Source organism: Podarcis cretensis (genome assembly GCF_951804945.1).
Source record: "Podarcis cretensis genome assembly, chromosome: 7".
Lineage (NCBI taxonomy): Eukaryota > Metazoa > Chordata > Lepidosauria > Squamata > Lacertidae > Podarcis > Podarcis cretensis.
Genome location: NC_137176.1, coordinates 21047441 through 21069742, shown reverse-complemented (window position 1 = coordinate 21069742; position 22302 = coordinate 21047441). Strand labels below are relative to the sequence as shown.

Here is a 22302-nt window from a genome sequence, read left to right as displayed (position 1 = left end):
CCCACAAGCCTTGTGAGCCCGCAGGAACTCCCGCCGGGCTTGCAAGGCTTGCAGATAGCTTCCTGAAGCCTGGGGAGTGAGAGGGGTCGGTGTGCACCGATGCCTCTAGCTCTCCAGGCTTCAGCGAAAGCCTGCATTCACCCCATAGGACGCACACACATTTCCCCTTCATTTTTGGAGGGGAAAAAGTGCATCCTATGGGGCGAAAAATACGGTATTTTAGATATGTTCACACAGTTTCTGTGTATCGGATTTTACCCCCATTCCTCTCTTTAATAGCTTCCCTTATACGTTAATCCCATCTGCTTTTAGCTGGCCTTCGAAATCAGATAGCGATGGCAGAAGGTTAACCTTTACAACAGCATGTGTTTTGTAAACCATTTCTTTCCTGAGAAGCTTAACCTGAGGGGGCAGAGAAGGGGACGTTGAAGAAAGGTGATTTTTAAAAGGTGTACGCTTTCCGATACCTGTAGAGCAATGCCATGACTGACTGCTTCCAAAGCTAGAGGCAAGATATTCAGCATGAAAAGGGAAAGTGGTGTGAATTAACGCATTCATATATGTAATGGCTGTCTCTTGATGGCAAACATATATCAATCAAACTGAGAAAGTCCACAGGCTAACAAGTTAAACATGGCCACAAATAAAGTTGATTATTTGGTATCTGTTGTACTGAAGTGATCTTAAAAACCTGGCTCACACATACACACATATCACTTCTTTCCTTTAAACATAAAGGAATGTGTGAGAAGACTCTTCTGAAAGCAGCATACTCTTTCAGGTGCTGAAAATCCTGTATGAGTGACCACATCTTTTTATAAAAAATTATTGCTCAATTTCCACATAACAAATTATCAAACCATATACATTATTTTCCCCCTTTCACCCCCACCAAGGACTTCCCTCAGCTCCTCTCCCTGATTTCTCTTCACATATTTTCTCTGCATATTATAAAATTGTACATATCCTTACATATCTATCCATCTTGTTAGCAACCAATAAATTTCTGTATGTTTTTCAAAACCTGCCAAGGAGTCCAGTTCATTTTGTTGTCTTTTTAGATAGTTTGTAAAAAGTTTGCATTCCTCCTTGAAGTCACAGTTGTCCTTGTCTCGCAGTTTGTAAGTCAATTTGGCCAGTTCCGCATAATTCATCAATTTCTCTTGCCACTGTTCTTTTGTCGGGAGTTCCTCATTCTTCCATCCTTGTGTTATCAAGTCTCTTGCCTGAGTGGCCAACTTCTTAGTGCAACTTGGAAGTTGTTGGCCATTGAACAGACCCTAACTCCCTAGAGTGGACATGCTTCCACTCTAGTTGGGACAAATGGAAGGGCTTTGAAGGAGGTATGAGTTTTGTTTTCACTGTGAAGCATGTAAATTAGAGGTGGTGCTTAGGGAAATTTGGGAAGGAGTTGCCCTCTTCTATATTTCAGGTCACATATGATTCTTTCTCCCATGTGCTTAAATCACAAGTTATCACGAGGTATATGAAAGTGAGCAGAACAAATGTCCTTCAAATACAGTACATCGCTTTGGGGGCATTTAAACTTGAATTGATCAAAGGATGGGACTTGGAGCCTTGTCATTTAACCATTTAAATAGCCTCTTGTGAGCTGGATGAGACTGTTATTAGTAATGCTTTGGATTTTAAATGATGGCATTCATATAATTTTGCATTGGGATTTAGATTTCCTTTTTATTAAATTAATGTCCTGACAAACCTATAACACCACCATATGGCTGGTTCCTATTCAGAGAAGCATTCCAAGTCTGAGGCTACAGCTCTTGCCTAGACACATTGTTAGCAGATTGAGCCTAAGTTTCATGGCTGTGGACTGCTGTCTCTCAGAGTTAATAACACCTCCTGGGAGGGAATTACAAAAAAAAAAAAAATCTTTTATATCTCTAGAATGCTATTTTCTACCTCATTAATCCAATGGAAGACGATAGTCTGAAGCTTGCCAACTTTGTTCTGGATTATGACCATCATCATATATGTCATAAGTGAAGTCAGTGGCATGGAATGCCAGTGGCAACATAAGCCACTACCTTCACTGTCTAACACCAGTCATGTGGGGGTAAGGATTGCTGCTCTTTAGTTATGAATTTAGGCTGAACATTTATTTATTTTCTTATATTTTTATCCTGCCTTTCATGTTCCCATGTCTCCCATCCAGCCAAAGACCAGACCAAGATCTGCTTAGGTTCAGCAGATTCACATCCCTGCAGTGAGTAATAGTCTGTCAGGCTTCAGGGAACTGGCTTCCTCCCCCTGTTGCAGCAGATAAGTAGAACAAAGGAAAAGGAGTCTTCTTACCAGTTAGATACTTTAATAATCACAGTGAGAGAACAAGGAACACATCTCCTAGAATGGTGGTGCTCCCAGTTAAGGACTCCACCTTCTTATGTCTCTATTAATCTACGTCACTTCTACGTCTTGTAATCTGAGTTTGTACCCTCTGTGCTTTATGTGCTATCTGTTCTGCCACTTTCAGATCTCTTCTTGACTATGGGAAGAGCAGAGGAATGCTTTCCAGAGACATTGAATCTGTTAACCCTCTTTCTTCCAGTGTTTCCTCTCCTAGCTGTTACCCATCCAGTATTTCCCAGCTTCTGCCTTCTGAACTACGTCCCTCTGCAAACCATTGTTCCAAATCTATACTGTCTTCCTGTTCCTGGGAAGATTCAGGATCCGGATCAGGAGGAGGGGGAGGTTCCCACCTTCCTCGTCAGTGCAGCCCTCCTCAGCACAGTCCCTGACATAGTCCGTGCCATTATCAACATAATACTAACCAGAGTCTGTTGCCTGTCAAGGATACAGAAATGTAGGGATTATTCCCACATAGAAATTGTTACACTTCTACTGAGTACCTTTGTACCGTGTACCCTTGTCCACACATGCTAATTGCTACAGGCAGGCCCATACAGAGCTCACCTGTGGCCCTGGGCAGGAGTCTTGTTAGAATAAAGTTATAAACACTTGGCATGACAGAGTAAATCCAGCAGGCCCCTGGTGCCCCCCGACCAAGGCCTAGGGCAAGTGCACCCACTGCCCTCTCTTAAGTAACACATGTTAAAATTTTAAACAAGAATCACAGTGTGCTACATGAACAGCTGAACTTCCTTAGAGGAGGAATTAGCAAAGATACAATTAAGCAGTAAGAAATTGATACAACACTATTAACAAGTGTTTTTGGTTTTTTTTTTTCTGGGGGTACGCAGGTGTACCCATACCCCTAAACATTTTGTGAATCTTTGTACTTTTGTCTATTTGCTGTATTTATTTTTCCCAATTTGAACTATAAAATGGTGATTTTCTTGAGTCAAAATAAGAGTACCCCTAAACATTTTTAAAGGGGGGGGAGCACTGCTCTTAACTCATTAGAAGGAACAGAGAGAGTGTATCAGGCCAGTATTACAAAAGTTTCATTGGTTACCATCTCTGTTTCCAGGCTCAATTCATAGTGTTTTAGCCTTTAAATATGAAATGATTTGACAATCAGGTATCCAAAGGACTGTCATCTAGTAGCAAATGATGGAGTGACAGCAGAGGCGTAGGAAGGACAGGTGGTACCTGGTGCAGAAAATTTCTTGTCAACCCCCTCCCCCCCCCACACATTGCTTTATTTATTTTTTTGCCTGCAAAAATGGTTTTACGTTATTTTATATTTTCTTACAAAGGAATGTGGATTCTGAGCTTCTGATAACAAGTAGGCAACTATGGACAGATACTTAAATCTACAGGATGGATTGTGTTTTGGTTTGTGTTATTTTATTTATATTTATTGTTTATTTATTTAATAAAATTTATTTTTAAAAAACCTGCAAAGTGCTTTAACAAAACAAAAAACAAAAAACCCACAACAGTAAAATCAAGAAAAATTAGCAATCCTACTTTTTTTTTAAATAATATTTATTAAATTTTAGTTTAACAATAAAATACATAGATAATAACACAATCTTTTCCAAAATCCACATTTCATATTCATCTTTGGACTTCCTCACAACCCTTGTTCCTGCTTTCTAAACTCATAAATTTTACCAGCAAATTATTAACTTGGTTTAATTCCTACTTTAAAGCATACAAAAGCTAAAATATTAAGATTAAAATTACTTCAACTTCCTAAGCATCTAGGTATGCTTGCCTAAAGGTGCCCGAAAAGAGTCTAGCAAAGGCACGTGCTTTGTTGAAATTTTGGCCTTCACGACATAGGAAAATGGCCAAGTAAACAGCTATTTTCGTGGAGGAGGGTCAAGATATTAACTGATATGCATGAAATTTCATATGTAGCTATATAATCCCTAGTGTAGTAAGATAAGACCTTTGGAGCAGGCATTTTTTAAAAAAATAAATAAATAATGAACCACCCTAGTAGGGCAGTAATTGTTCCTTGATCATTTGTCACCCCCCCTCCATGATGGCATCTGGGGTGACCCGCCCCTCCACCCCACTTTCCTACGCCCCTGAGTGACAGCACTCACCTGACCTCCAATTGCTTGTGCCATTGAAATGACAAAACTGGTGGAGTACAAGCATACCAGCTGAGCCAATCCGGAAACCCCATGTGTGTGCACCCTTACTGCCGCCTTGCCCATCCTCTCCCCACATTTTGGAGATCTTGTGAGTGCTAACGCTCCACCACACTATCTGCTACTAACGCCATGTGCCTGGTGAAACTGTCAACTATTTAATCATTTTCAGATGCTCCCCATTTTCTGAAGAGGCTACAGAAGAGAAAGCCTTTTCAGTGGTAGCAGCTAAGCTCTGTACTCTACCTGACACATTTAGTGTCTATGTTTTTCAGCATAAAGCCAAGTCCATCTTATTATCTCATGCTTTTTAATAGGTTTTTATACATTTTTGGAACCTTTTAACCAGTGCTTTTTTTCTTGGGGTACGCAGGGGTACGCATCCCCCTAAACATTTTGTGAATCTAACGGGAGAGGAAACTAAAACATTAACTTTTTTAGTTTCTTATCTATCATGGTGAATCATCAGTTCTGTTGCTACCCCCAATGGCAGCCTCATTTCCTGTCACAATGAATCTCAGATGGAAGCGAGCATTTAATGTGTGAAGTAGGAGTTGGAATCTAGCATGATGATTGGTCAGTTTTGTTGAATTTACTGTATTTATTTTTCCCAATCTAAACTATAAAATTGTGATTTTCTTTCATCAAAATGAGAGTAAGATGATTTTTACTGCTGCCGTATTAGCTATATCTGTCTGTCTGTCTGTCTGTCTGTCTGTCTGTCTATCTATCATTGCATTTTATCTGTATCCTTTAAGATTATTATGAGCTGCTTTGAGCCAAAGTAGAATGGATTGTAAAGATATAACTTTAATTACACCAAACAAGCATTACAGATTGTCTTATCCTTTCCTTCTCATTGTGAATAGCATCTGAGGCATTTATAGACACTTCCCTTTATGCCATTCAACCACTTGCTCTAAGACACTGACAAAGGCCTCTTGGTAACCATTGAGGTACATAATAAAGGGTGATGTTGGGAATGCAGATTAATATAAGGGATACTGGGGATTGGATTGAACCCCTTGGGTGTTTAATGAGAAGATCAGACCAGTTCTTTTCAGGAGAAATTCAAGTTCGCAGCTCTGAAATATTGTCAGTTTACATCATGCTGACTGTATGCTCAAGAATATAGTATATTTTTAGCAAAATTATTCGCTTTAAAGTTTTTTCCCCTGGCCACAGTTTGCATCCAATAAAACCTTTCTCTTCCCCTCCATCAGGCATCCATTAAAAAACTGTGTGCTGTTACCACATCTGATTGTTCAACCCTGGGTTTAAAGGAGCCGTTAGCAATTTCTAACTTCCCTCGGCTTTTTCCTCCTCACTCCAAAAGGTGTCTTTTAGAGAAGGTTTGGAAATTGGTCACCTTTGTTGTGGGTGTTTTTTTAACCCCTATGAACACTGAGATTTGTAAGAAATAACTTCAGCAGTTGAAGACTTACTCACAGTTATGGAAACTTCAGGGGGTTATGATAGTTGAATTTATGTTTGGGCAGAAGCAGGACTTAAAGGCCACAGAGAAGCTGAGGAAAAGAACTGCCTTTTGTACTGACAAAACCGCCATCTGCAGAAGTGGAGAGACATGAAAGAACTATTAATACAGCAACACTCCGTAAGGCCTGCATTCACTTCTCAATCATATGTTCAAGTGCCATTGGTTAACTCTACCCATCTTCTTCATTCATCACTATTGCAAGGCCGGCCCTACTGTTAGACAGAGTGAAGTAGCTAGATCAGCTAGGTGGTATGCGTTGTCATGAAGGACATTTTTTTTGTTGTTTTTGATGATGATGATGATGATGTTACTGTCAGAGGGTAGGTAGAAGAGGTGCTTATAGGATTTTCTGCCTCGGGTGCTAAAGTAACTTGAGCAACCTTGAACCCTGTGCATTTTACTTTGTGTGTGACATTTACTGTGCTGCCTCAGAGAGCAGATTGCCTAGTGTAGGTCCTGCATAACGTGTTCTCCTTCATGGAGAGCACGTGTTGCGGTGGGGTCTGCTGAGCCACCCCTCTGTTACCAGGCAGGGTCTCTAAAGATGGCCTGGGGCAGTGATTGGTTCACTGGGTTGCTGGGGTAAAAATTATGTTGCAATTTTGGTGGGAGGGGTAAAATGTTTAAATACTCTGCACGCAGCCTGGAGCTTTCTCTTTGCTGCGTGCAACGGATCACCCGCCCACCCGCCCTTGAGTAAGGGGTTGTTGCATTGACCTTGCTATGCCTGTCATGGGGTCGTCTGCCGTTGGGGCAGGGGCTTGGTAGGAATTTTGTCCATCTGGCTGATTGGTTGGGCCATTTGGTTTTTGCCTACTGCGTAGCAAATCGTCACAACTTGTAAGGTTGTGGTTAGGCATTGGTTATAAATTGGTGGAGGAGGGGCTAGGATAGGCTGGGCCTGCCCCTCCATGGTTGCTGCGGAAAGGGAATTCCGTTAAAGGAATCCTGGGGCTTGCCATCTTTTCATCCAGTCCCTGGAATGGGACTAGGGCCGGCAAGCCTTCGGGGAGCATGCAGATGAGAATTGAGGGTCTGTGACTCAGCTCCATTTCTCCCCGACTTGCTTTCCCCCACACTGTCTTTCGGTGGTGCCCGGAAGTCAGTTCTGTCCCCAGGTGGGGGGACAGATAGTCTTAACCAATGCCTAAACAACCACACGGTTTTGTATTTAAATAAAGTTGTGGCCAAAATTAAACAAAAATTAAGTGTGTGTTGTGAGTTATTTGGGGGGTGGCTTGGGGACCTCGACACGCAACTATTGGCACTAGAGAATTGTGCACGATGGATGTCTCTCTGTGTGCAGATATTGAACTTATCTATGTGAAGTAAGTCAAGTCCATGCATTATCCTTCCCCAGCCAATGGGAGGGGTAGAAAAACCAATAGAGGCATCAGCTTGAGGAAGGCTGCCCCACAACATTGCAATATTTTCCAGAAAATCTAGCTTTCCTTAGACCAAACAGTTTATAAGTACAGTGGAATCTTGGTTCTCGAACTTAATCCATTCTGGGAGTCCGTTTGACTCCCGAAACCATTCGAAAATCAAGGCATGGCTTCCGATTGGCTCCAGAAGCTTCCTGCACTCAAGCGGAAGCCGCGTCGGACATTCAGCTTCCAAAAAACGTTAAAAAACTGGAACACTTACTTCCGGGTTTTTGGTGTTCAGGAGCCAAAATGTATGAGTACCAAGGTGTTCGAGAATCAAGGTACAACTGTATTGAACGATGCTTCAGTACCAGAATCACTCTCCCCTAGATTCAAGCACTCAAATGCTTTCCTGCCTTATCTATATTATATAAGCAAACTTCAAGTGGTGCCCACAGGAGACTTCAACTTCTTCCTCTGCTGCTTTTGATTTGGTGACTTGCTGATTAATGTACTGTACCGGAAGATTGGGCAGGACACCTATATGCAGCGATACTCTTATGAAGCACCTTTCATGAGACATCTACAGCAAGTACCCATTTGTTTCTGGATCTAATTCAAAGTGCTGGTTTGTACAGTGGTGCCCTGCAAGACGAATGTCTCGCAAGACGGAAAACTCGCTAGACGAAAGAGTTTTCTGTTTTGGAGGTGCTTCGCAAAACGAATTTCCTATGGGCTTGCTTCGCAAGACGAAAATGTCTTGTGAGTTCCTGCGGGGTTTTTCCCCTTCCCCCCCCTTTTTCTAAGCTGCTAAGCCGCTTATCCTCTTATCTGCTAAGCCGCTAAAAGCCGCTAAAAGCCGCTAAGCCGCTAATAGCACTAATCTGCTAAGCCGTCAATGGGTTTGCTTCGCAAGACGAAAAAACCGCTAGACGAAGAGAATCACGGAACGGATTCTTTTCGTCTTGCAAGGCACCACTGTATCTTTAAATCATGCAGGGCTACAGCTCACAGTCCCAGAAGTTGTGAATGGCTTCACAGGCCTCAAAGCTGCCCATCACCTCTGAACTTGCAGGAGGAGCTTGTGTGGACATGCCACCATCCCCTCCTGGAATGTTTACCTAAGCCCCAGTATAGGGCTTCTATATACAGTGGTACCTCGGGTTACATATGCTTCAGGTTACATACGCTTCAGCTTACAGACTCCACTAACCCAGAAATTACACCTCGGGTTAAGAACTTTGCTTCAGGATGAGAACAGAAATCATGCTCCGGCAGTGCGGCAGCAGCAGGAGGCCCCATTAGCTAAAGTGGTGCTTCAAGTTAAGAACAGTTTCATGTTAAGTACGACCTCCGGAACGAATTAAGTACTTAACCCGAGGTACCACTGTAATGGGTTTTGTTAATAATACATTTGTTAATAATACATACAACCTTCACCAAAATATCTATTGTGTTTCATTCCTATTCTTCACTCTCCTTCTTCAGAAGCAGTCTTTGCACAGCTCGTGCACTTCAAAGTAGGCCAGGAGCAAGAGAAATGCCTAATTTACCAAGACTGCAGCCCCCAACAGAATCCACAGTTCATAATTACCATGTAACTTTCCCCTCCTATCGATTCCTTTTGTTTATTTTCTAAAGATTCTTGATGTGCCAAGCAATCTGTTCCAAGCCCATCCTTTTGTGTAGCTTTGCATTATACACTGAACACATTAATCTAAATAACAGTTGATGTAGGGATATCTGTAATTTTCTACTTCTTCTGTGAAAAGTGAGGATTTTCTGTTGCAGATGAGTGTCTGAAAGAGACAGCAAACCTGTGAACATTGTCATCAGATGCATGAGAAAAATAGAAGTGGATGTGCAAGTTGAAGCAGAGTCATGACAATTGTGGTTTTTTTTCTTCTGGATTCAGAGAGTCCATAAAGACTACCAAAGCTGCTTTTACAGGCTTAATTTAAAAGCTGAAAAAAATGAAGAACAAAACCAGAAGAAGCAGATATAATCTTACGGCCCTTAGTTTTGCTAGAGAATCCTTTCCCTTCTTTGGCAGGCAATGAGTCCTAACTCCTCACAGACAAGGAGTGCAGCATCTGGTGTGAATAGAAAGGTCTGCCCTGATGTTTTCATTAGACTTAGGTGGGTTTAAGTGTTATCTACTGTGTGGTGGTGCTGACAACATCATGTGTTTGGGGTCAAATTACCGTACCTTGACCCTGTTTACATCTGGGCAGGTCAGCAGAGTAGTCATAACAAGAGGCCAACTACAAAGAGCTGTGAATGTTGAGATGTTCCCATACTGGTCTACAGAGCACTTGAAGTGCTGAGTTGGTGTCTTGGGATTCAGGTTGGTACCGAGGTGACCCTATCTTTAGGGGACACATGTCCCCATGTCTATCACACCATCTGTCAAGTGACCTTTTCATAATCAGTGTTGATTCTAGCTTACTGTGATTAACTTTTACAGAACTCTAGCCTACAAAGCTGCAAAATCATAACTACAAGCAAGCCCAGAACTCTTCTTTGAGCACCTTAGAGGGCATCAAAAGGGGTAACTGCTGGGTACCACTTCTAACTATTACTAACTATTACTAACTTTAATAGTCCTAATTCAGGACTATTCGAGTGGTATAAGAGGGCATTAAATGTACAGTGTGGGTATGACCTTTGGAGTTCTTTATGGTGCTGCTTTCTGGGGATCTGCCGAAGATTGATCAGTAAATGATAGGAAGGCAAATGGACAGGAACCTCAGGAGTCACTGCTTACATAAAGAAAAGGGGGGGGGGGAAGCACCTAAGGAAAGGATAATTGCAGCATTGTCAGGGAAAGCCAGAGAATAATATGTCTACCACATGATCAACATGTACCTTAAATCGTTCAGAGATTTATCTCTCTTGGTGATTTAGTTCCCCAGGAAAGCTAACGAAAATGTTTGCCTCCTTTGGAGTGTGATATCATTCCCATAAAAGTGGGCACATTTCGTATCCTGGCTCTTTTGCTATTGATTTTGATAGGAATCACACACTGCAGCCAACAATGTAGTTAACAAGAACACCTGTTAGCTGTAACAGTAAGTAAACCTTTAAACTTCCATTGATAAATCTCTGAATTGCAATTGTATTATGATTTGTTATCTTGTTAAAAGCACACGTTTATGGTTTCCTCTGCAGAATGATTACTAGCACTTCACATATCCCAAAGCAGTTTTACCACTGTTCTTTACAGCTTGAACCATTACGATTCTTTCTCCCTTTATAAGTTTGCTACACCCTGGTGCTAGGCACCACAAATGAGAAAGGTAGTCCATACATAGATCAAACTCCATCTTCCGCCATTCCATTCCTGTAGGTGGTTAAAAAAACCAACCATTTAATTTTCCTTCTAGTTCCCTACTCAAGTCAGTTGTCCATGGGATCTGACCTCTTCAGACATGACAGAAGACCTTTAAAGATTCCACCTTAGTTTGGCTGATCAGCCTCTGCACAGCCCTTCTCCCCCTCAGTTTATCTAGTTTCTTCCTGCCTCCCATCTTGCTGTGCTGCCAATTACCCATGTTGACCTCTGACTTTCTGTTCTTTAGACTGTTCTCCAACTACTCAGGAAGGACATAGGCCAGGTTTCAAGAACCAGAGTGGTTTTGTATTAGTTATACAAGTAGGGCAGAGAGCTTTGACCACTCTGTCCCAGGAAGCCATTTCAGAATAGCTGCAGCAGATTCTACTTCCCAGCCACCGTTAGCAGGCAGATGGCTCTCTTGGAAAACAAAGCCATAAACAGCCAGACAGTTTTGCATCCACTTTACTAAATGTACTACATCTGCTGTTGTACCTTTTGCATTTGGGAAGATCTGTTGAAGAAAATAAGTTCATACACTGCAGATATATCCTAGCAGATGGGCTTTAGTTTCTTGGCTTTGCACTCTACATACTGCCCCCAAAAGGTCAGTAGATTCATTGGGGTAGTTCAGTAATTTTAGACTGGATTGGTGCAGTTAGGCAAATTTAAGCGGTCTTACAGGGAGATCCTCTTCAAATGGTAATCTTCAAAATGTGGTAATCCAGTCCTAGGTTGTTTTTCTTGGGGTGTGTGTGTGGCTTTAATCATTGTGCTGGGTAGGGCCATGGCTTCCTGCCTCATACTTCTACCTTGGGTACACGCGTGGTGCTGTGGTCTAAACCACTGAGCCTCAGCTTTGCGGATTGGAAGGTTGGCAGTTCAAATCCGCACGATGGGGTGAGCTCCCGTTGCTCTGTCCCAGCTCCTGCCAACCTAGCAGTTCGAAAGCACGCCAGTGCAAGTAAATAAATAGGTACCACTGTGGCGGGAAGGTAAACGGTGTTTCTGTGCGCTCTGGTTTCCGTCATGGTGTTCCATTGCACCAGAAGCGGTTTAGTCATGCTGGCCACATGACCTGGAAAGCTGTCTGTGGACAAATGCTGGATCCCTCGTCCTGAAAGTGAGATGAACGCCACACCCCATGGTTGCCTTTGACTGGACTTAACCATCCAGGGGTCCTTTACCTTTTTCCTTTAGTTCTACCTTGACAGCACCAGTGACAGGATTCATTGTGTGGGTTGGGAGTGAGGTGCAGAGTCACATAAATTCACCATAAGAGAGCTGCTGAAGATTAGAAATCAGAATAATTCAGGTATGTGCTGCTTCCTTTGTGTGAAGTGCCTATTCCTTGAGATACATGGAGCAACAGCATTTGGGTCAGTGTATCTGATTACAGCCAGCAATTATTCATTGGTGGTAGTTTTCTGGCTAGTTGAATATTTCTCCCATCACTCTGAGAAAGAAGTGGATATAACCAGGGCTGGGGGGGGGGGTGAGCTGGTGAACATGAGGCTAACCTCTCCCTTCATCCCCCCTTGTTCACGCTTCCTTCCACTTCTTTCTGCTCTACAAAGCACCCGAGGAACAGTGCAGGATTACACCCCATGGAGGCCCCTAGGCAGTCTGATTAAAAACTTTGGGGGGGGGGATGTCTTGCAAATTATCTCCTAATACATTTTTTATTTTACCAACCAACAATTTTAATGAACCAATTTTGATTTAGATTTTCTTTCAAGTTCTGACTGCCCCTTTTAAAGGGCTGTCCAAGGAGAAGGTGACCAGGATGATGAAGGATCTGGAAATCAAGTTGAAAGTGCTGGGGAGGGGGTGTAGGCTGGAGAAGCAAAGATCAAGGGAAGGCACAAAATCAGTGTTCAGATATATGAAGGGTTTTCATGAAGATTTATTCTCCATTGCTTCATAGGTCTGGACTAAAACCAGTGGGTGGAAATTGCTGGGAACTGTAGGTTTCAGCTAAATATTTGGAAAAAAGTGCATAATGATAAGAGCTAGGGGTGGAAGAATATGTCAGTTTTTGTTCTCTGAGTTTCTCATTTTCCCAATCTTAAATTTAGTTCTAGAGCTTCCATCAGCAATTTGCTTTAAACAAAAGTAATTCTTGTGAAAATTCATCATTTTAAGTGTAGATTCCTTGTAAGTACATTTTTTGCAAGGAATTTCCACTAATATAACACATTTGTGTATGCTATTTTCATTTACATATTAATTTTTATGCACACTTTCCCTTTTCTGTAAACATTGGTTGGAGAAGTGCTTCACAAAATTCAGATAAGCATGAATTTCAGAGGCTGGCTGTGTTTCGGTCCTCATATTGTTTCAGAAAGTGTGATTTTGATAGAGTTGGATTTTTAACTGTGAACTGAATCAAATTTCTCCCCCCCCCCATCCTTTGTGAGAGCTGTTCTACAGCAGAAGTGACTGCCTTGGGCTGCTCTACTCCCCTTCACTGGGAGTGTTAGGCAACACATAAGATTGAGTATTGCAGCCACACTGAGTAGTATATGAACTAAACTTGCTCCAGAGCCACATTTCTTTCTGTGCAACCTTCTGGGGTTCACAAGCCAATTGTAGGAATGTTCAGAGGCAAAAGCAAGTAACAACTTAGATTTAACCTTTGTAGTTTCTACACATGCACCCTAAACTCTGTGCCGCTTGCTTGCCTGGATAGAAGATAATCAGAGTTCAAGGAGACATTCCCACCATGTAATAGCACTGAAGAAGGCTGTGAAATAGGGCTAGGGATGTATGAAGCTTGGGGAGGGATGTGGCCTGGGAAAAGTCCTGACTGAGGGCCAGCTCAAAAGATGTTGAGGGCCACATTAGACCTCCATACCTGAGGTTTCCCACTCCTGGACTAGATGATAGCTTTGTAATGTCCCCCCCCCCTACTTAGGCAAGAGTCTTTTCCTCCCATATAATTTAGTTTTCCCTATGATAAATATGTTGCAGAAATGTTACTTGTCCATTGTATATACAGCATTCTGTAGCATGGGTTGTGGAATTACTATTACAGCATATTCTTTCCACTCACCTCCTCCCATTTTTATCTCAGTGACGTTATCACAATTTTACCATAAATACAGATTTGTTGACATTTCCAGGAAAAGCTCAGAAAATCTTTACAAATAGCTCGATGCGAGCATTGGGCAACAATATTTCTCTGAGATCCGAGGTAGCAGACTTCCTGGTGATACACATCCTTTGTGATTTGTTGAGCAGAATGAAGATTTTACTCCAAGAGAGAGCAATGGCTTTCAGTTAGATCACAATGTATCCTGGGACAGCAAATGATTCCAAATGAGCAAAATGCCCTTCTTATTTTGGAAAATTACTTAAAAGCAATAAATCTATGCCAGACGTACACAATACAGTAGAAGAATGAGGTAAGTAGAGGTTCCTTTGGTGTTAGAGGTCACTGTGGTTCTTTGGGCTTCCAGTGTGGAAGGATATCCTTTGAATGCTAAGTACTGATCCATATGCTAAATTCCACTTAGATTTACCTTTTAAAAGGAGAGGGAAGCACCCAGGGCAGATTGGATCAATACATTCACTCATCTTCTCTATTGGCTCGAAATCGTGACAAGTTTCTTCTACAAGCTTAGAGATAATATCATTGAACCTGGTTCAGATCCAAATGGACAGTGCTGTAACACACACACACACACACACACACACACACACACACACACACACAAGAACAAGGTTTTCATCACACTTTCAAGTGTAGAAATACTGCTGTAATTTGATTCTGTTTCAAGATATAGTAACTGTCACATTGTGAATACCGCTGAGAATAAATCAAACCTGTCAGTGCTGACATACTGTGTAAAAGGTGTTTTTTTTGTGTGTATTAAAGGGGGGGGGACTAGACTGTGCTATCTTGGTTCATTGTACTCCATGTGCTACTCAGTACTCAGATTTGCCAAGAGTGCTTTCAAGTTGGCACTGCAAGTAACTTGCTTAACTAGCCAGCTGATTAAAATGTCAGTGGCTGGATGTCATTGAGTTTGCCAGTCCTGTCTGGCTCACAACTAGAGGCAAGAAAGCTCAGGCTTTAATACCCTTGGTTGTAGCCATGGTGGCTCCTTATGCCATTTCTGCCCAGTCCCCCAAGCTGGCATCATTCCTGAAACCAAGGACATTGTCAGGAGAGGAGACTGCACTCTTATGTGTTGCAACACAACTTCAGCTAAGTACCTGGCTAACCCCACCAAGCAATCCTTTCCTTTCCTTTGTCATGATTTTTCTGAAAACTTAAGAACTAACCATTTTGTATACCCCTATAAGATGAGTCCCCTTCATGGATCACTGCCTTGTCGTGGCGAAGGGGCTTGAATAACTCCGAGAAGCTCTGAGCTATGCTGTGCAGGGCCACCCAAGACAGACAGGTCATAGCCGAGAGTTTAGACTAAATGTGATCCACCTGGAGAAGGAACTGGCAAACCACTCCAGTATTTTGGCAAGAAAACTCTATGGACATAAAAAAGGAGAAGCTTTGAGAAGAAAGTGAGAGTTTCCAAGGCATGCTCTGGTTCATGGGGTCACGGAGAGTCAAAGACGACTAAGACGACTAAACAACAACAAATAAGATGAGTAAATCCAGTTACATTTTTGTTGTGGGGAGATGTTGCATCTTCCTCCCCCACTGTTCTCACAATCCTGCTGGCCAAACAAGATGTTGTGGATTCAGCAGTTGTGTGAACTGGCCCTAGGCATGTACAGATGTGCCATGTATCAATCTCCTCTATACACATATATTGATACTTGCATAGGGTGTTTCACACAGCTTCTCGATGCATGGCAGATGTGTAGCATAGCTGGTGCATGCAGAAGGGCTAAAGGGTGTGACACTGTGGACCACCTCACACCTTGTGAAACATCATCCCTCTAGTGTCTTTGATATGCACTGTGGTTGCTAGTGCTGGAAGTGTTGCCCTTCCTCTGCTGGGGAAGGGCACAGCTGTTGCTGAGGCTGAAGTCCAGAAGCTACTTGTTCCTGTTACAGTATATTTCTCTCTCCTCATTATGCTCTTCCTCCTTTGAAGTGTGGGCCCTTTTTTTAGGACAGGGACCGTTCATCGCTGGAAGGTCCACACTCATTCCATCTCAGCTGTGTTTACTTACAATTAGGGTTGCACTTTACAGCCCTCGTACTTATGGTACCCCATGGTAGAGAAGGAACTTTTTCCATCTCAACGTGCAGCATGGGTTCCTCTATTCTCATTTTGGAGTGATGTGGCATTGGCACATGGACTGGCCCACTCATTCCATTTTTGGATTTCCTTTATTTTTCATACATCTGATCTAGGAGCAACAATCTTATTTATTGAAGTACCTAGAGACCCAGATTGTTTTCCTGCAATCACCCAATCTGAAGACAGGTCAGCAGACAATAATAATCCCCCTTCAGCCTCTATGATGGACAGGCAAGCATTTGTACTCTGTTTCCTGCTCCTCCAAGTATCTCAAACATCTTCAGAACCAAGATGACTGTGTCGCAGGCATTTATTGAAAGTGTATAATATTTCACTAATTGTAGAAACATTTTCTATTCTATTGACAGACATTCTGATTCCTGAAATTGTATATTAACGTCTCGTTTTATTACAGATTTACTGGATAAATGTGATAAGCTAGTGTATGAGTGTGGTATTAAATCTCGGCTAATGGAAGACAATCAATTTTAATCATTTTTGCAGGCAGTACTTACAGGAGACTCCCTTCTAGAATGTCACACTGCTTTCGCTCTATGCAGAATAAGGTTATTGCAATAGAAAGTTGTTGTGAGGTCTTGCAGCAGGTCAATGTCAAAAATGTCTTCTCTCTCCAGCTTTCATAATAGGAAGCATACACATACAGCTTTCATTTGTCCCCTAGCTGCATCACTGAGTAGCCTTGTTGATACCTCTGACTCACAGGCAGACTCAAGTTAAAGTGTCTTGCTTGGTTTCTGACCATTAGGGAGGAAGCAGCTGATAAACACACATACCGCTGGCAATACTGTGAGGTATACTGTGAGGTAGGATCAGTTCTTTCACAGTGGACTTTCTTCCATGTTTCTCTAGCCAGTTCATGAGATCATCTCTCTCCCTGGGCCTTCTGGGTCCCAGATGCTATCTTTGCCTCATTGCACAAGAGATGCAATGATGGGTGTAATTTGTATGGCAAGCCATTTCTCCTCATATCAGGGTTTGACTTGTAGGCTTACAGATGTCAGGATAACTTTTCAGGGCTGCTCCCAGTTCTTTCAGCCCTGGGTTCACTATATTTACCAGGTCCCCTCCTGCACCTTTTGGAACAAAATGGTTGCACACCCAAAAGGGCAAACAAGCGCCCTTTGGCCTTGCCCTATGTTCAGTGGCATAGCGTCGGTTGCCAGCACCTGGGGCCTTGTGAAGGGGGATGGGTAGGAGGAAAACAGAATACTCAAACATATTCAACTGCCGGTTGTGTGTCACCCAGGTTTGTGTGTCACCCAGGAGATCATAGAAAAGATATAAGAAAAGAAGAGTTGTCCTGTTGTCTAGATATGCCACTTCTTGGTTCACATAGAGAAGCCGTTTTTGATGGAACCCAGCAATGGAAGCATGCACCTGTACTGAGGCAGCATTGGGTGTTGAAATTTTGTGCCCTAGGGCAACCGCCCCTGTGCCCCTCCCCCTCCCCCCGCTACACTACGGCCTATGCTGCCAACCAGCTTCTTCTATAAAAGTGCTTTTCTTTCTATCTGTTCCGCCTTTGCTCTCTATTTCCACTCACCCCCACCTTTAGCTTCCTCCTCCTCCATCTTTTCCACACACCCTTTCCCCTTCATCTAGCCTAGCTCTGTTGGCAGGTAAGTAGTCCTGTACTGATGAGAGTCCCTGCCTACTCTCCAGTCAGCCATTTCCATGCCTGTAGCAGGCATACAGTTTGACAAGTGAGATCTTGGCACCTCCATTTAATGTTGACAGAGGCTGCTGGAGCTTGCTATTTCCCATCTTTGTCTTGTGATCAATGTAATGATGGAAAGAAGAAAAAGTCCCAACCAACCAGAGAAGAATGGCAGATTAAGTTGACGGATTATGCCGAAATGGCAAAAATGACCAGAAGAATCAGAAATCAGGAAGACCAAAATTTTAATAAGGAATGGGGAAAACTTATAATTTATCTTAAAAATCATTGTAAACAGTTAAAATCATTACTGGATTGGAATAACACATAGTTTAATGGTGAATTTTGGATATAATGGAGATGTAAAAGATTTGGATTATTATAAAAGATGCAGGAGGAAATGACTGGTAATGTCTTTAAAAAAACAACACACACCCTAATGCTCTTAATTAAGAAATTCATTTTTGAAAAATATAATTGTTCTTCTTCACAAAAGCTTTTAATGAAATGAAATAGTTTCAGCACAGTAAAAAGACAGCAAGTTTGAAAGGTTTTTGGTTGTCAGCATTCCAAACGCTTGTTATCATGGTTTTAGTTAGTTTAGTCTAGTTTTAAATGTTCTAGTGTTCATTTTTCTGCCCAAAAGTTTGAAACTCTAGTGTTAGCATCTACTGTACTAACTTGGAACTATCACATGGAAGCCATATTTTGTTGTTGTTGTTGTTGTTGTTGTTGTTGTTGTTGTTAATAATAATAATAATAATAATAATAATAATAAAACACCTCCAAAATTCACAGCTGGACAATATATTAAGAACAGGAAAATTATCACAAAACAATGTGCAAGGTTTCAGCTTCTCCAGAACTTGTCATCAGGCTAGATATTAGGGGCTGGCAGGTATGAGAGAGAGAGATACAGCAGTACCTTGGTTGTCAAACATAATCCATTCCAGGAGTCCGTTTGACTCCCAGAACCATTCGAAAACCAAGGTGCGGCTTCCGATTGGCTGCAGGAGCTTCCTGCACTCAATCAGAAGTTGCAGAAGCTGCGGAAGCCACATCAGACGTTCAGCTTCCAAAAAACATTCACAAACTGGAACACTCAAATCCAGGTTTACGGCGTTTGGGAGCCAGTTTGTTTGGGAGCCAAGCTGTTTGACAACCAAGATACCACTGTATACAAAAATTAGGATGGATGGTGACAGTGGCGTAGCATGGGGGGTGCAGGGGGGCCGGCCGCACCAGGCGCAACATCTGGGGGTTGGGGTTAGGGGGCGCAAATCCACGGGTTGGGGGTGCAAATCCATGGGTTAGGGGGCACAAATTACTTGCCTTGCCCCGGGTGCTGACAACCCACGCTACGCCACTGCTTTCAGACTCAAGCTGAAGAAAGTATGCCACCCCCAGAACAGCCAGTGAACTTCATGACTGAACAAAGGTGTTGCTGTTGCTGTTGTTTTGTAGACTGAGGAGGGATTTGAAACAGGACTCCCTGATCCACATAAACTCTCCACCACTTATGCCATACTGGGTCTTGCATAGTTCAGTTCCTTGGGCAAACTAGTGTGATTAAAATTACAACGTATCCCTCTTGATTTAATTAACTGAGAGCTATTTTTGTACTGTAGCCCAATGTATGCTAAATCCATGCCAAACACCTTGAGACACTAATGACAGTAAGATAGCTTTAACAGCTTGTTAATAAACATAAGCAGGGTTCCATTTAACTTATTGGGCATACATCTGAATAGACATATACAAGATCGCACTGTTCATTTTATTACTGTTATTATGATGTGTGCATTTTCTCTTATACTTGATCAGGAAATGGCATGGAAGAGAGTTGGAGGGGAACCTTCCATTCTGGGGTGAAAAGCAATGACTGGCTGTGTGCTCAACCTTTCAGAGATCTTCCACTACAATGCAGAAAACCAGGATAATACCCACTGGAAGTTGAGTGGCACTGGTGTAAACTAATGCAGGAGACGAGAATCGAGGCTGCTTGAATCTAAAAGAGAAACTGGGAGATAGAGCAAAGGAATATCTCCCTTGAGGACAAACAACTCTTTATCTATAATGAAAATCAGAACACTTTCGTTTTCGTCCTGGAAAGAAGGGCTCATTGTCTCCAGAAATGCCATTCCCGTTCATTACATTTTGAACAATGTAATCACGTTCATAAAAATTTTGCTGACATGCTCCGTCGTGTAGCCCAACCCTCGGCAATTAATACGCTCATTGTTTGATACAGATAGCTATAAACCACTGTAATTGCTAAGCTTGTTTGATGAGAAAATAAAATTATTTCATTTTGTGAAGCATGCGAAAGGCTTGGTTCAGAATGGTGGATTTGTTCAACTTGAACAGACAATGGGTAAGAAAACATTTTTAGATCTGAAAAGCAGAGGGATGGGCAGGAGGAACAATGGCCGATGTTTTCAAAAAATGTCCTAGCTCAGCTGAGGCAGGTTTAGCTGATAGTCTCTATATTGTGAAAGCCATGTAATTTGTATCATAAGAAGCCTTGTATCTCCTGGTGAATTTATGAATCACAAGCATGTTGTAACTGAAGAAGTGACAGCGAATGAACGATAAATGCATTATTCAGCCAATCCACCAGGTGGTGATCAGGAAGAGGAATGGAGGGTCCCTACAATTAACAGAGGCGGTCACTTTCAGAGGATACAGAAGACTAAATGATTCAACAAGAGTGGGAAGTGTTATTGGGCTCCATCTCTCATTGGCCCCAACCCATATGACCAAAGGTCGGGGATGATGGGAGCTGGAGTGCAACAGCATCTGGAGGGCCACAGGTTGCCCACTTCTGCAATACAGGGAATGTGCTTGGATAGGGGTTAGCAGCACCCAGAAGTGGTGCAGAATGGTGACGTCATTGTATCTGCACAATGGCACCTGCATCAGGCAGCCCAAGCCCATTACTGCCTTTGCAGCTAGGAAGCAACACCCGCTAATAAAAGCAGGGGAGGCTTTTCCTTCTTGGTCTTAAACAGCTGTGTGATGTAGGAAAACCTTTGTGAGTAAACACTCTTATTCTTATTTCTTATCATCAATAATCGGTCAATAAGATAGGTTAGGGTGTGACAGGATACTGTCAGCAGCTCCCGGCTGGTTGCCCAGGAAAGTATAAAGACAAGGGAAATTTTCTTACCTTCCTTTTTTATTTCAGTCTTTACAGAGAGAGGTTATAGAACCCAGCCTCTAGGATAATGGTGTTGTCCCAAGTGAATCTCCACTCCACTTCTCTCCCACTTCCTAATTCATTGTCGTCGTCATCTCCTCTATGGGTGCTGCTCTTTGAGCTCTTTGCTCTCTTACTGTTAAGGCTCACAGGGCTCTTGGAGATGGAGAGTCTGGAATGCTTTCTAATGACACCGTGTCAGCTGGGTGTTGTGGTCCAGCATAGTCATGGGTAAGCAAACTGGCCCAATTGCCTTCTAAGTCTGGCCCGTGGACGGTCCGGGAATCAGCATGTTTTTACATGAGTAGAATGTGCCCTTTTATTTAGAATGCATCTCTGGGTTATTTTGGGGGCATAGGAATTCGTTCATTCCCCCCCCCCCAAATATAGTCCAGCCCCCCACAAGGTCTGAGGGATAGTGGACCGGCCCCCTGCTGAAAAAGTTTGCGGATCCCTGAGCATAGGGATGATGAGTGCTTTGTATTATTGAATTCCTGTTTCACAAAGAAGAAACCACAAAGAAGTATTTGAGTTCTTGCTCTCATAATTTTAAAGAATGCTGGGTTCTGGGAGATGGAGGGTCTGGAATGCTTTCTAATGATGTGTCAGCCGGGTGTTCTGGCTGTCCCATGATTTCCCAATTTCCCCCATCATCTGCCTCTGAGCTGTGACCTTCCACAAACCCCTGTTGTAAATCTACCATTCCTCCTCATCTGCTCAGTCCCTGATAGGGTGACAGGTACCAAAGATAACTTTTCAGTGGTGGCCACATCCTTCTGGAATGTGACCCCCCAGGAACTACACAGTCATGATATTGAAAAAGACTCTCAAGACATTTTTCAATTAATTCTTACCAAGAACTGTGTCTCACTGTTCTGCTCCTCATCTTAGAGGGGTATAATTATTTTAAATCATGGTGTTTATGTGCTCTGTGATGAGTTTGGGACACTGTCTTGTGACAACAGTTTCCCCAAAAGGTAGGATATCAATCTTTTTTAAAAAATAAAACAAAAGAGTTGCTTTTCTCTCTCCATATATTAGCCACCTTTTACATTTATCATATTATACACCGGGTTTTAGCCAGTGTTGGAAATCAACATAGTCTATGCCACTGAATGAATATCAGTGAAAGGGTGAGGTAAACATACCTTTAAGGTTATACTAGCCATATTTCCAGGGACGCGGGTGGTGCTGTGGGTTAAACCACAGAGCCTAGGACTTGCCAATCAGAAGGTCGGCGGTTCGAATATCCGCAACAGGGTGAGCTTCCGTTGCTCGGTCCCTGCTCCTGCCAACCTAGCAGTTTGAAAGAATGTCAAAGTGCAAGTAGATAAATAGGCGGGAAGGTAAACGGCATTTCTGTGCACTGCTCTGGTTCGCCAGAAGCGGCTTAGTCATGCTGGCCCCATGACCCGGAAGCTGTACGCCAGCTGCCTCGGCCAATAAAGCGAAATGAGCGTCGCAACCCCAGAGTCGGT

At 42.6% G+C, this 22302-nt stretch overlaps 2 long non-coding RNA genes across 2 annotated transcripts in view; one reads left to right on the top strand and one right to left on the bottom strand.

Annotated features, from left to right (window-relative positions):
• LOC307220954 overlaps positions 1 to 22302 on the bottom strand; it is a 125113-nt gene that overhangs the window by 29738 nt on the left and 73073 nt on the right. The window lies entirely within an intron of this gene.
• The window catches only part of LOC307221009, a 46431-nt gene that overhangs the window by 23552 nt on the left and 577 nt on the right, over positions 1 to 22302 (top strand). The window lies entirely within an intron of this gene.